Here is a 13,202-nt window from a genome sequence, read left to right as displayed (position 1 = left end):
CCAGTGTGAATTCTCATGTGCTGATTTAGGTGTCCTTTATGAATACAATTCTTTCCACACTCAGAGCAGGTGAAAGATCCTTTGACTCCAGATTTTCCAGCTTGTTTTTGTGTGAGACACTTTGACGTCAGTGAAATGACTGTGTTTCGATCTTCATTTTTGAAATAATGAGGTTTTTGAAACTGATGTTGTTTGTCTTCATTCACTTCCATCGGGTCTAAAATCAACATATCAAATTTTCAAAATTCAAATAAAGAATGAGAAATGAGAACAATAAATATACTAGGTGAGTCACAATTAAGCAAAACATTTAGTCCTTTTTTTCCAGTTTTCTTCTAAATGTTCCTCATCAGTCATTAAAGAGAATGAAGGAAAACACCAACCTATTTGTTCCTCTGTATCTTCATCTTTTATTCTGCAGGGTTCTTCCTTAATCTCCATCTTTACAATAGTATGTCCGTAGTTTCTCCTGGAGTAATTCCTCCTGCTTGCTTCTTCTTCTCCTGTGGGAAGATGGGAATATTCCCAGCATTTTAACTCTCATGAACGGCTGTGGGAGCTTCACTGACTGAAGGAGTGAATTGTGGTCGTTGTTGCTCATTTAGCAGATGATCATCACACTTTCAATCACTCTCAATTATTCAGGTGCAAATGTTTTGCTTAAATAGTCATTTAGAAACAATTCCATGATTTTTTTTTTTTGAGACATCAGGACACAATATATGAAACAACAAACTTCATGAAAAACTTCAACAAAAAAATCATGTCTTTTAAGTTTAAATGAAAAAGAGATAGATAGAAATAAAAAACTATAAAAAAAATAATAATAACATGTATACATATTTAAATCCACAAGCATACATAATGCAAACCAATGACAGAAATAAGCTCAGTTAGAACAGAAAATATAATAGATTGTGACTATATTGTATTTCAATACAACGTCAATCGTGACAATTAATTGAAACTAGTTTGCACATAGTTCATAATATAACATATAGTTTAAAGTTCAATACAAAGTTTAATATAACAATATCAACTAAATTTAAAAAAAGGATAATGATACAATGAGATTTATGTTCAAACACTTTAAAAGTGTTAAAACTTGTAAAAGTGGTGTAATTATCAGAAATGAGCTCTATATTTCCAGCACTGTTAAACTATCAATTCAGTTCAGAGAAAAGATAAATAAATATTGATGAGGGTTTATTGCTGTAATCAGACATTGATTAAACGTGCGAATGTGTGCAAATTACAGACAAAGGAATCGTTTGCAATTCAGAGATACAGGCATTTAACTTAAAAATTGAAATAAATCAAATCTCCATAAACATGCAATTCATTCTGAGACTCCTTTTGTCCAGACACTTAAGAAAAATGTCCATGTCCTCCTTAATTTGGAAGGTAAACACTAAATGCTCTTTGGCCAGTTGTCCGTCATCATCTGTTTCAGCCTGTGGAAGTTAAAGAAGGGCATTTCCCTGGTCTTTCTCTTTCAATTTCAGTATCAGTATTTCGGTGTTACAAATATTCAAATGATCACAGAAGTACTGAAATAAAAGTTTATAGTTCGAGAATAAACACTGATGTCTAGTAACCAAAACAGAGTAAATCACCTTTTGAAAGTCGAAAATTCGCTTCAGAATTTACTAAATGTAATGAGCGAGTACATCATGAATGCCTTTTTTCAAACCGTGTTTTTGTCTTATCCTGAATCACTACGGTAAGCCTGTAATAAGCGTTTATACTCGGACTACTTTACACCGGCACCGCTGCGGAGTAGCACAGTGCCTGAGTGACTCACCCGCGTCATAGAAATAAACATAGAGAAGTAGCTCCGGTTACAATGTTCTTCCGCAAGACGCATGCAGTTCTGTTTATTAACTGCTAGAGCGCTGATTCATCCAGTAATGAAGTGAAGTCTTTATGAATCAATCATTCAAATCGAAATATTATGTTTCACCTGTCTGGATCTTACATGTGTGTTCAGGGCCGGCGCTAGCCATTTGGGTGCCCTAAGCACAAATGCTTGGCGGTACACGTTCAGTTGCAGGGTTTTTCTAAAGTTCACCTTACCAAGAGGCAGATAGACATTGTATTGAAGCGAAGAAATTACAATAGGGAACGTTCTGCACTAATAGCCTATGCACACATCTGTAACGTAATAGCCTACCTAGGGGGAAAATTAGCTTTATTTGTCATTCAAATATGACGATGAGGACCCCAACGATTGGCCTTCCTTTCCTTCTCAAACAAACTAACTGCATCTTTAACAGTCCCCAAGTTTCAAAATTTCCCGGGGAAGAAACCCCCGGACCCCCGTTAAAATAAAAGACTCAACATGCAGGGCTAAAGCCCCGGATCTTTTGCACTACTAGCGACGCCCCTGGATATGCATACACGCAAGGGCTACAAAACGAACATTTTTATTTAAAACATTGTCTTACATGCAAGCAACGCGCGAGCATCATCCCGCTGTCTCTTCTTTTTTCCGCCCCCGACTCTTGGTGCCTTTTCGAGGCCATGTCTGAGGTTGGTGTCTGCCAAATTTGACATTGATTGAGGCATAATCGAACAGACCACTGGGAGGTGGGGAAGGGGGGCACCAGAGGGAGACTGGCACAGGAGATTCACCTTTTTCTCGACTAATTTGGTCTAGGCCTATATTACTGTTGTATTGCTTTTGTATATTAACATGCTTTAGACATATTTTATTTGTTATTTATACTAGTAGCCTATTGTGATGATTTTTCACGACCCAGATTTTTTGGTGCCCCCCCAAGCACTTGGTGCCCTACGCGCAGTGCGTGATGTGCGTGTGCGGAGCGCCGGCCCTGTGTGTGTTCAAGCATATTCTACCGTATTGAATGGGAACCGGAACCGGAGAAGTTTGGCGGAACCAGAACTGGAAAATGTCTTACGATTCCCAACCCTATTTGTGAGCGAACGGCCGCTCGCCTCAACATTGAGTGGCCGGCTCCACAGAGCGCCACCGACCAGGAGAGGGATATTTACGACGGGAAAGTGTTGGGACCAAAATGCCAAAATGCCAAAACGCCAAAATGAATGGGAGTCAATGGAATACTAACAGCAGGTGATGGTCTGCTAATCAATGGCGGCACCCAGGGAAGCTTCAGTTTTTTCTGAAACATTACCTCCTTGATCAGTGCGGGCTCGGCAAAAGTGCGCATCGAGGGCGCATATCGACCGCAAAGGGGGTTATCGCAAGCACCCTTCTGAGGCCTAAAATGACAAATGGGACACTCTACGGTCTCACGGACTTAACGGACACGCGCATGCGGCAGCCATTGTAAGTCCACAAGACCGAAAGTGCATGAAGTGTGTCAATTGGGACAGGGCCTCGGTCTCTCTCGCGCAGTGTCGCTTGCGGAGTTCGCTTCGCTTTTGTCCAGTCCGGCGCCTCATAGCTCCGCTCCGCGCTCAACTCAACTTTTTTTTATTTATACTCAAAAATCTCCATGACTTATTGAGTGGCTCAATAGTTGCGCGACACAACGAATTGATAATGAAATTTGTAATCGATTCTTTTAATAATCGATTTAAATCAATTTAATCGATTCGTTGTTGCAGCCCTACTTCGGAGTGGCTACAGAAAAAAAGAGACTGCAACCGGCGGGTCCATGTGAAAGCAAGGATAATATCGGAAGGGCATTAAATGTAGTCAAAGTATAATTTGCATGGTTTGACATGATATGATAAGCAATCGTTAGATTTAATCAGCACGATTTACTGCAATGCTTTTTTTCCCTTAGTTGGTCAGAACAGTGGATGTTACTTACTTGTTCAGACGACATTTTCCGGTGAAATTTCTTATGTTGGTCATACTTCCAAAAAGTAGAATCTGTGATTCCGAATGCCAGTATCCCCAGCGACTGACAGCCGCACATTCTCCTCAAAACATTGGATTCATCCACACACAACCCACGTAAAGTTGATAATTCCGTGAATAATTGCATCAGCCAAGCTTATATACTGTACATTTTATTAGGGCACAGATTTATTTGTAGAGGTTTATTTCAGGCATTGTTCTCAACAGGCTACTAGTCACCGAATGCCAACAAGGTAGGCTACTAACCAAACTATTCAAATTAAATGTAATGCCTCACAAATAAAAAAAAGGAAAAGTCATCAAAGAGTAAAAGAAACTGTATTAGCCTAGACTAATCAAAGACTACTGTATTAGCCTAGACAAGGTTATTCACTCATTGTTTGCTCTGCTGTGTCCACCATATTTATCTGAATGCCTGTAATCAATCAGGTAAAACAGTCCAGACGATTTATATTACACAAACTATATTGTTTTGAAAATGGGAAATGTTGCTGATGAAGTTCAGTAAAGTTGAATCATAAATCATGTTACAGCGGTTGAGAAAAGAGAAGGGCAACACTTGATCAAACTATCACTAGATTCACACTTCACTACTAATTTAACCCTTAGATGTAATCACTCTATTAAATCAATCTGAATGTCAAATTATTTGTAAGTACAATATTTGTAAATCATGGACGTGAATGTGAACTTTGCTCACTTAGACGAGACAACTTCGGGCAATGGTTTCTCTCATGAGACCGTAGATTAGATGATCGGGTGAAACTCTTCCCACATGAAGAGCACTTGTACGGTTTCTCTCCAGTATGAACTCTCTGGTGCTTTTTTAAGTCGCCCGATGTAGTGAAGGTCTTCCCACAGTCAGAGCACACATAAGTTCTCACACCAGTATGAATACTCTCATGCTCTTGTAAAGTCTGCAGTCGTGAAAAACTCTTTCCACAAAAAGAACAAACGTGAGGCTTCACACCAGTATGAACTTTAAGGTGTGCACTTAAGCTTGATGAATAAACAAATGTTTTCTCACACTGATCACAGCTGAATGATCTCACTCCAGAGTGAGAGAGGAGATGACTTTTGAGATGACTTTTACGACTGAAACTCTTTCCACACTGAGAGCAAGTGAATGGTTTTTCTCCAGTGTGAATTCTCATGTGCTGATTTAGGTCTCCTTTATGACTGAAACTCTTTCCACACTGAGAGCAGGTGAAAGATCCTTTGACTCCAGATTTTTGAGCTTGTGTTTGTGTGAAACGAGTCCCTGAAATGACTGTGTTTCCATCTTCATTTTTGAAATGCTGAGGTTTTTGAAACTGATGTTGTTTGTCTTCATTCACTTCCATCGGGTCTAAAATCAACATATCAAATTTTCTAAATTCAAGTAAAGAATTAGAAATGAGAAAAATAAATATATGAGTCACAATTAAGCAAAATATCTAGTCCTTTTTTCAGTTTTCATCTAAATGTTCCTCATCACCCTTACGAAAAAAAAGTATACTTCAAGTTCATTTTATGAAGTATACTTGAGTAATGTTCAAGTATATTTTTAAGTATACTTTATGTAGTAAGTATACTAATGTCAATATGTACTAGTAGTAAACTTGTAAGTGTACTATTTTAATACCGCTTGGGACTAAATTGGCCCACTTGAAGTATATAAAAGTATATGTTTAAGTGTACTATAAGTGCAACAGTAGTAAACTTTAAGTGCACAACTAGTTCATAATTATGATTCTCATTTGTACTGCAAGTGAACTTATGAGTATACTAGTAGTTTACTATTTTAATACTTGTAGCAACTTTGAAGTATACTCTCAGTAAACTACTAGTTTAGTAGTTTTATACTACAAGTTTTCTTTTAATGTACTCTCAGTAAACTACTAGTTCAGTAGTTTTATACTACAAGTTTTTTTTTTAAGTGAACTTAACATCATACTTATAGTTTACCATTTATATATTATTTTTACTCTTTTAGTGTACTCTCAGTAAACTACTAGTTCAGTAGTTTTATTCTACAAGTTTTCTTTAAGTGAACTTAACATTATACTTATAGTTTACCATTTATATACAATTTTTGCAGTTGCAGTAGGCCTATACTACTATGTTCAAATGTTATTTTTTATACTTGAAAAATACCTTTAACTCTACTTTAATTTTAAAAACATTTTATTAGCTTCATGCATCCTTTTTATCAACACTTGAATGTCAGTAAGTTTCATAAAGAAAGGCAACATTTTAAACAAAATAGTTGAGAAAATCACATTTTTGTCAAAGATTACGCCTTGATCAGATCCAGAACGATGATCAAAACACAGGTGGAGTAGATCGAGTCCAACACCTCCAAAGTTTCACAGTCGTTTTCTCTTCATGGGTCAGGCCTACGCTTCATTTCATTTGGAAACATTAAGCAGTTTTGATTTACAAGCTGTTTAATGTTTGATATCACATTATTTTACATTTGAGTGAGCAATCTTCTATCACTTTCAGCTTCTTCTCCTGTGTTTTGATCCGGAGAATCTGTACTAGAAGATGTGTCATAGCGCCCCCTACCGTATAACAGTGAAAACATGGATAGCTGGAAAATTCAGTCAATGGTGGGGAAAAGTTTAATTAAAGTAAATATGTACACTACCAGTGGACTAGCCTACACAAAAATTTAGATACGCAGAATTAGAAACATATCTGTTTTATATCAATATTTTAATCAATATTTTAAAACAAAGTTTCATAAAACTGTATATGAAAAACGATGTAAAAAAAGTATATTTAATAGGCTACTCAATCAAAAGAGTTAACACAACTACAAGCCAAGTATACTTTGAATAATTAAAATTTTAAGTATATCTCGATCAAAAGATTATACTTGGACTTTTCTCTCAGTATAAGTCAAGTACACTTAAGTGTAATTAAGTATATTTTTGAGAAGTATATAAAATGTAGACTGAAAGTATGCTTTCTTCTTTTTAGTTGAAAAGAAGTATAATAGAACACTTGAATAAACTTATTTTCCATGCTTATTTTATTTACTCTATATTAAGCTATTCCACCCGAAAGTTTGTTACTATGTAAAGCTGAACATGTTAGTTTATAAGACGGTGTGTAATATTATGTTTTTAAAAAAGTATTTAATAAGCTACTCAATCAAAATAGTAAACACAAGTACAAGCCAAGAATACTTAGAATACTTAATTATACTTTTAAGTATATCTCGATCAACAAGTATAGGCTAAATATACTTAGACTTTTCTGTCAGTATAAGTCAAGTATACTTAAGTGCAATTTGAAGTATATTTCTGAGAAGTACATAAAGTATATTTCTGAGAAGTATATAAAAAGTAGACTGAAAGTATACTTTCTTATTTTTAGTTTAAAAGAAGTATACTAATAGAACACTTGAATAAACTTCTTTTTCGTAAGGGCAGTCATTAAAGAGAATGAAGGAAAACAGCAACCTATTTGTTCCTCTGTATCTTCATCTTTTATTCTGCAGGGTTCTTCCTTAATCTCCATCTTTACAATAGTATGTCCGTAGTTTCTCCTGGAGTAATTCCTCCTGCTTGTTTCTTCTTCTCCTGTGGGAAGATGGGAATATTCCCAGCATTTAAACTCTCATGAACGGCTGTGGGAGCTTCACTGACTGAAGGAGTGAATTGTGGTCGTTGTTGCTCATTTAGCAGATGATCATCACACTTACAATCACTCTTAATTATCCAGGTGCAAATGTTTTGCTCAAATAGTCGTTAAGAAACAAATCCATTAATTTTTTTTTTTTTTTTTTTTGGAGACATCAGGACACAATATAAGAAACAACAAACTTCATGAAAAACTTCAACAAAAAAATCATGTATTTTAAGTTTAAATGAAAAAGAGGTAAATGGAAATAAAAAAAACTATTTAAAAAAAGAATAATAACATATCCTTTGTGTACATATTTAAATCCACAGGCATACATAATGCAAACCGATGACAGAAATAAGCTCAGTTAGAATAGAAAATATAATAGATTGTGACTATATTGTATTTCAATACAACGTCAATCTTGACAATTAATTGAAACTAGTTTGCACATAGTTCATAATATAACATATAGTTTAAAGCTCAATACAAAGTTGAATATAACAATATCAACTAAATTTAAAAAAAGGATAATGATACAATGAGATTTATGTTCAAACACTTCAAAAGTGTTTAAACTCGTAAAAGTGGTGTAATTATCAGAAATGAGCTCTATATTTCCAGCACTGTTAAACTATCAATTCAGTTCAGAGAAAAGATAAATGAATATTGATGAGGGTTTATTGCTGTAATCAGACATTGATTAAACATGTGAATGTGCAAATTACAGACAAAGGAATCGTTTGCAATTCAGAGATACAGGCATTTAACTTAAAAACTGAAATAAATAAAATCTCATTCTGAGACTCCTTTTGTCCAGACACTTAAGAAAAATGTCCATATTGCCCTTAATTTGGAAGCAAAACACTAAATGCTCTTTGGCCAGTTGTCCGTCATCATCCGTTTCAGCCTGTGGAAGTTGGAGAAGGGCTTTTTCCTGGTCTTTCTCTTTCAATTTCAGAAAGCACAATCTTCCACTAAACCTCTGAAGACTTTAGGTTGTTTCGCTGTTGTTCAACTGCAGTGCAAACATCTCTGTTATCCGTGGCTCCTTAAAATGGGATGAAATGTGTCTAACAATACCTTGTGTTAGTCAGGAATAAAAACGTTTTGTAATTCTGTTTTTCTCGTGTCTATATTTGAGACATAAATCATACCCTGATATGATAAAATGTATTTTCCACACTGAGCTTAACCCTGAGTTATTGTCGATGTAAACACCGCTTTTAACCCAGTTAAAGTAGTCTTTAGCAGGGTCTTAAAGCAGTCATTGCACGGCATATTCTTGTAAAAACGGAGGAAAAATCCAGAATACAAAGAGTTTTTGAAATAAGGTCTGTGATTAACACTAGCTCAAGATGTTTTCACATTTTCAGATTATCAGTAACCTGCTTGTGAGTTGGATACATGTTATTTTATCCAATCTGATTGGTTCTCGCCACCTGTCATTCAACTTTACGCTCTTGGCCACTACTGCGAGTGCGCGGGCGACTCCGTCAAAACCTTGCTAGGCTGACCACTTTGGTAGAAATAATGGCAGCAGTTAATCCAAATTGTAATTTATTTACAAAAAAAAACTTTCACAAGACTTTCGCTGAAAAAAAAGAGAAAAAAAGAGAGATAAAGGATAAAGGATCTCGGACCGGACCATCCAGATTTACAAATCCAGTAGCAGGCCAGTGACAGAGGACGAAGCTAACGCTACACCCGGAGCTTCACCCGCGCTTGTTATGAGAAATGGAGGTGGCTGGCTGGTTGTGATGTGATGTTAGCAGCAGGGCTGTGCAGAGACCTCTGGAGGGGCAGGTGCTCAAAGTATAAAAGGGGGCAACATGGAACAAGGCTTTAAATAGGGCTGTGCTCAAAATATCAATACAGCAATTTATCAATACGGATGATTCTGTATCGATACGGCAGCAAATGCATTGATGCAGTTTTGAAAAAGAAACAGAACAGAAAAGACAAATTTTAAGTTAAAAAAAAAAAAAATAATAATTATGTGCACCTATTAATAAGTACGGGATTATAAACTGAAGTATCTTAAGTTGTCCCAACCTGATGGCTTTTTCTTCTCTGTTATACAGAATAATAAAGAACAGCTGTTATAGTAAACTGTGTAGGACAAAATCAACGTGGCCCATGTTTCGTACAGTACAGTATAGTTTTATTTAATGCCATGTCAGCATCTGTGGCTATTTTCATGGCAAAAACTGATTTACAAAAATTACATTTACAAATTTACATTTTTAAATTTACAGAGTTACATTTATACAATGAAAATAAAAACAAAGCAAACATAAAAAAATACAGCAATTAATACTTTACAAGATTTGTAACATTAATGTGATACCTGTTCTGGTAAATTCTTACTAAAGTCCTTAAGTGAGTTTGCTGCCTTTGCTGCTGCTGTTGTTGTTGCTGCTGCTGATACTGCTGGGGCCTATACCATGAAGCCAGGTATGTTTCAGTTTAGTTTCCGCCAACCCTGGGTTTTAGGTACTATGAAAGTAGCTCGGCTTTAATCGGAGTTCGTCGCCATGGAATCTTGCGCTGCACGGCTAACCTGCTCCGGGGCAGGCTATGTTCTGGATTCAAGATCTCAGACTGAAGTTTGACCAATCAGCTGAGAGCAAAGAAACATAGGTGACGTAACTTATTCCCAGTGTCTGTTACAATGACTTCACCTTTTCTTCCAAATCCGGTGGACATCTCAGTGCTAATTGTTTGACGAGGACTTCGTAGAGAAAGAGTTTTTAGCCAGACAAAATCCCCTTGCCTTTCCTGATAGTTACTTGTATGAAAGATACAGATTTTCCGCAGAAGGAATGTCTTATCTTTGCGAACTTCTTGAGCCGCACATAAAGAATTTAAACCGTCGAATTCATGCACTTACTGTACCGCAAATATTGCGTTGCGTTTTTTTGCAAGTGGTACATTCTTGCACGGTGGGTGACGCACAGAAGCTAGGGGAAAACACGGTTTGTCGAACCATTCGCAAGGTGGTCCTCGCTCTGCAGCAGTACATGAATAGTTTCATTAATAGTGTTCCCCGGACATTTATCGACCATGTCCATAAAAGAGGGCTTTTATAAAATTGCCGTTAAGATATATTGATAGGGTGACATCACATTAACACATTTTTTTTTTTTCAAATAGCAAATTTCACAAATTTACTATACAATATAATTACATGTTAAGAATTATTTTAACTCTTTTTTTTAATTATTATTCTGTTAATCTTATGATAGGATTCCCTAGAGTCATTACAATGTATGCAGTCTATTGCTCCAATCTCCACTGCTCTAGGGGAACATGAGGCAGATTATGTTAATAGGAAGTCCTATCACAGCCTTAATGTTCAGGTAGAGATGATGTGAATATGTGAGATGATTATTTTCTGTGAGATTCTTTAAATTAATAGTAACATTAACAGATATAACAATGATCTACTAAACATTTCATCTGCAGACGACTTGTGGTCATGAACGTATGATCACAAGTTTGCAGTGGTGTAGTCTACGTGATACGCAGGTATACGCCGTATACCCACTAGAAAAGGCCAAGGATTTCCGTATACCCACTTAAAAAATCGTGAGGATACTTAACAACTTCGTTTTATGTCAGAACTTTAACACTTTCATTCATAAATTCACCCCGTCAGTGTTTGCGAAGCGACACCGAATCGCGGAATCCAGTCACAAATGGAGCTTGCTAAGCGTCATCACGGAATTTGGCTATTTTTGAATTAATAAATCAAAAGTAGGGATATGATATGGACTAGTGTCTGTGAATATTAAAGTTAAAAGAGACTGCAATTGTTCTACGCGTCTCTGGGAATGAGCGCTCAATGTGTGCTCCACTACGCACACACACACACACACTGAAGCACGCGTGACTCACGCTCGTGGTGTTTTCAGCGTTTCACTGTATTGAGACATGATGTAGGATAGGATAAACATGTGCACTTTCATCGCAGAGCTGCTATGAGAGTCAATGCACGAGAATTTCACCATTTAATTTGACAAAACTATCATCATTCATTCGTTTCATATAGCCTACACATAGAAACTGTAATGTCTTCAAAACAACCTGTCAAAATAAAAGTTCGGTATAACTTGAAGAAATTATAACAGAAATATATTACTATTGCACAGTAGAGTATACTTCAAGTAGGCCTAATAATAATAATAATAGTTTATTAAAACACACAGAAACTCAAATGTCTACAACCCAACAAAATAAAAGTTTGGTCTAACTCAAAGAAATTAGAAAGAAATTGCACAGTAAAATGAATTTTAAAATAATAATAATAATAATAAAATCTATTAAAACGTTATTTTAAGGGAATATCACACAAGTTTTCATACATGTTATAATTTAAACAGTAAACTTGCCAAAACAATAACACCTTTTTTTTCCTTATTTTTTAAACACCATTTCTAAAGGTAAATTTGTATTTGTGCCTATAATGTTTCATTATTTTTTTTTATTTTTTTTTTTGCAAATTGTCAGCTGATAAAACCTGTGCTTCAGGGACCATATTCATATAACATCTAAGGCTAAATGTAGCTCTTAACTGGCTAAATTAGATGGTGATTAACACTAAACAGTAGAAAATCAGTCCAGTCTCCCCAGCTGTAAATGTCATTGGCTGTTAAAGTCTTGTGTTGCTTATAATAAATTGACATGTTGATAACACCTAATACTTCATAATGCTCTCAATTTCATGTCGATGCATACTGTATGCATTAGTGAGTGTGGTGGTGCTTATGGGGTGACGCTCTGGGATGGGTGAGTATGAGGCGGTATATTACAGTATACTCACTACAAAAAACTAGACTACACCACTGCAAGTTTGGATGCCAAATGGCCTGGCTCCAGTGCTTGACTCACAAATTTTCCGTGAGTCTGTGTTGTGTCAGCGCTTTGAGGAAAGCAAGTTAAATTTGGTACAGTACAAAACACTTAATTTGAACTGAGATAGAAAAACCTACACAATAACCCCATCATGACCCTCAGACAGGGCCACAGCACCGCTTCAATGTGGCCCGTGCAAAATCAGTTTTTGTGTGTGTTTGGTTGGTGCAATTGTTGGTTCGGTGTGTTTGAGTTCTCATTGTTACAATTACACAAAAAAAGTTCAGTGACATTTTTATTTGTGCATGGTAGAAAGCAAATACTGATACTGACATAATGACACACACACAATAAATATGGAAAACTGAACTACACGATTGAGGGAGCAGACTACAAAGTGAACTCTTAGAAAACGCTACGCTTAAGCAAACACTTTGTGAAAATAGTTTATTTAACATTCTAGTTACCTCTGCATTGGAAATAAAACAGCATTGCATTTGTTTGCACTGAAATGGCTGTTTGAAACATTTGGCTGAAGAAGTGCAATGATATTTATACATGAACTCTAATAAGCCAAACACAAATTAATAACAAATTTAGTAAACTAATAAATGAACAATATCCCTGGTAACTACGGAAGCCCTAAGAGGCCATGGATTGTTATTTTTTTCTATCTTGTTTTCTCGTGATAACGACTTAATTTTCTCGTGATCTCGAGATAACAAGTTGTTGTCTCGTGATCACGACTTAATTTTCACGTGATCTCGAGATAACAAAAGTTGTTTTCTCGTTATCACGACTTAATTTTCTCGTGATCTCGAGATAACAAAAGTTGTTTTCTCGTTATCACGACTTAATTTTCTCGTGATCTCGAGATAAC

General features: G+C 36.0%; 1 protein-coding gene across 1 annotated transcript in view; it reads right to left on the bottom strand.

Moving 5' to 3' along the window:
- Positions 1 to 421: 421 nt before the first annotated feature.
- The window catches only part of LOC311097119 (uncharacterized protein), a 34,319-nt gene continuing 21,538 nt past the window's right edge, over positions 422 to 13,202 (bottom strand). Inside the window, exon 7 of the mRNA XM_084136608.1 lies at positions 422 to 503. The gene's annotated coding sequence lies outside the window, so the exon portion shown is untranslated. The remainder of the gene's footprint in view (positions 504 to 13,202) is intronic.

This window comes from Abramis brama (genome assembly GCF_963993115.1).
Source record: "Abramis brama genome assembly, chromosome: 15".
NCBI lineage: Eukaryota > Metazoa > Chordata > Actinopteri > Cypriniformes > Leuciscidae > Abramis > Abramis brama.
The sequence above is the reverse complement of the archived record's forward strand: the minus strand, read 5'-3'. Positions and strand labels throughout refer to the sequence as shown.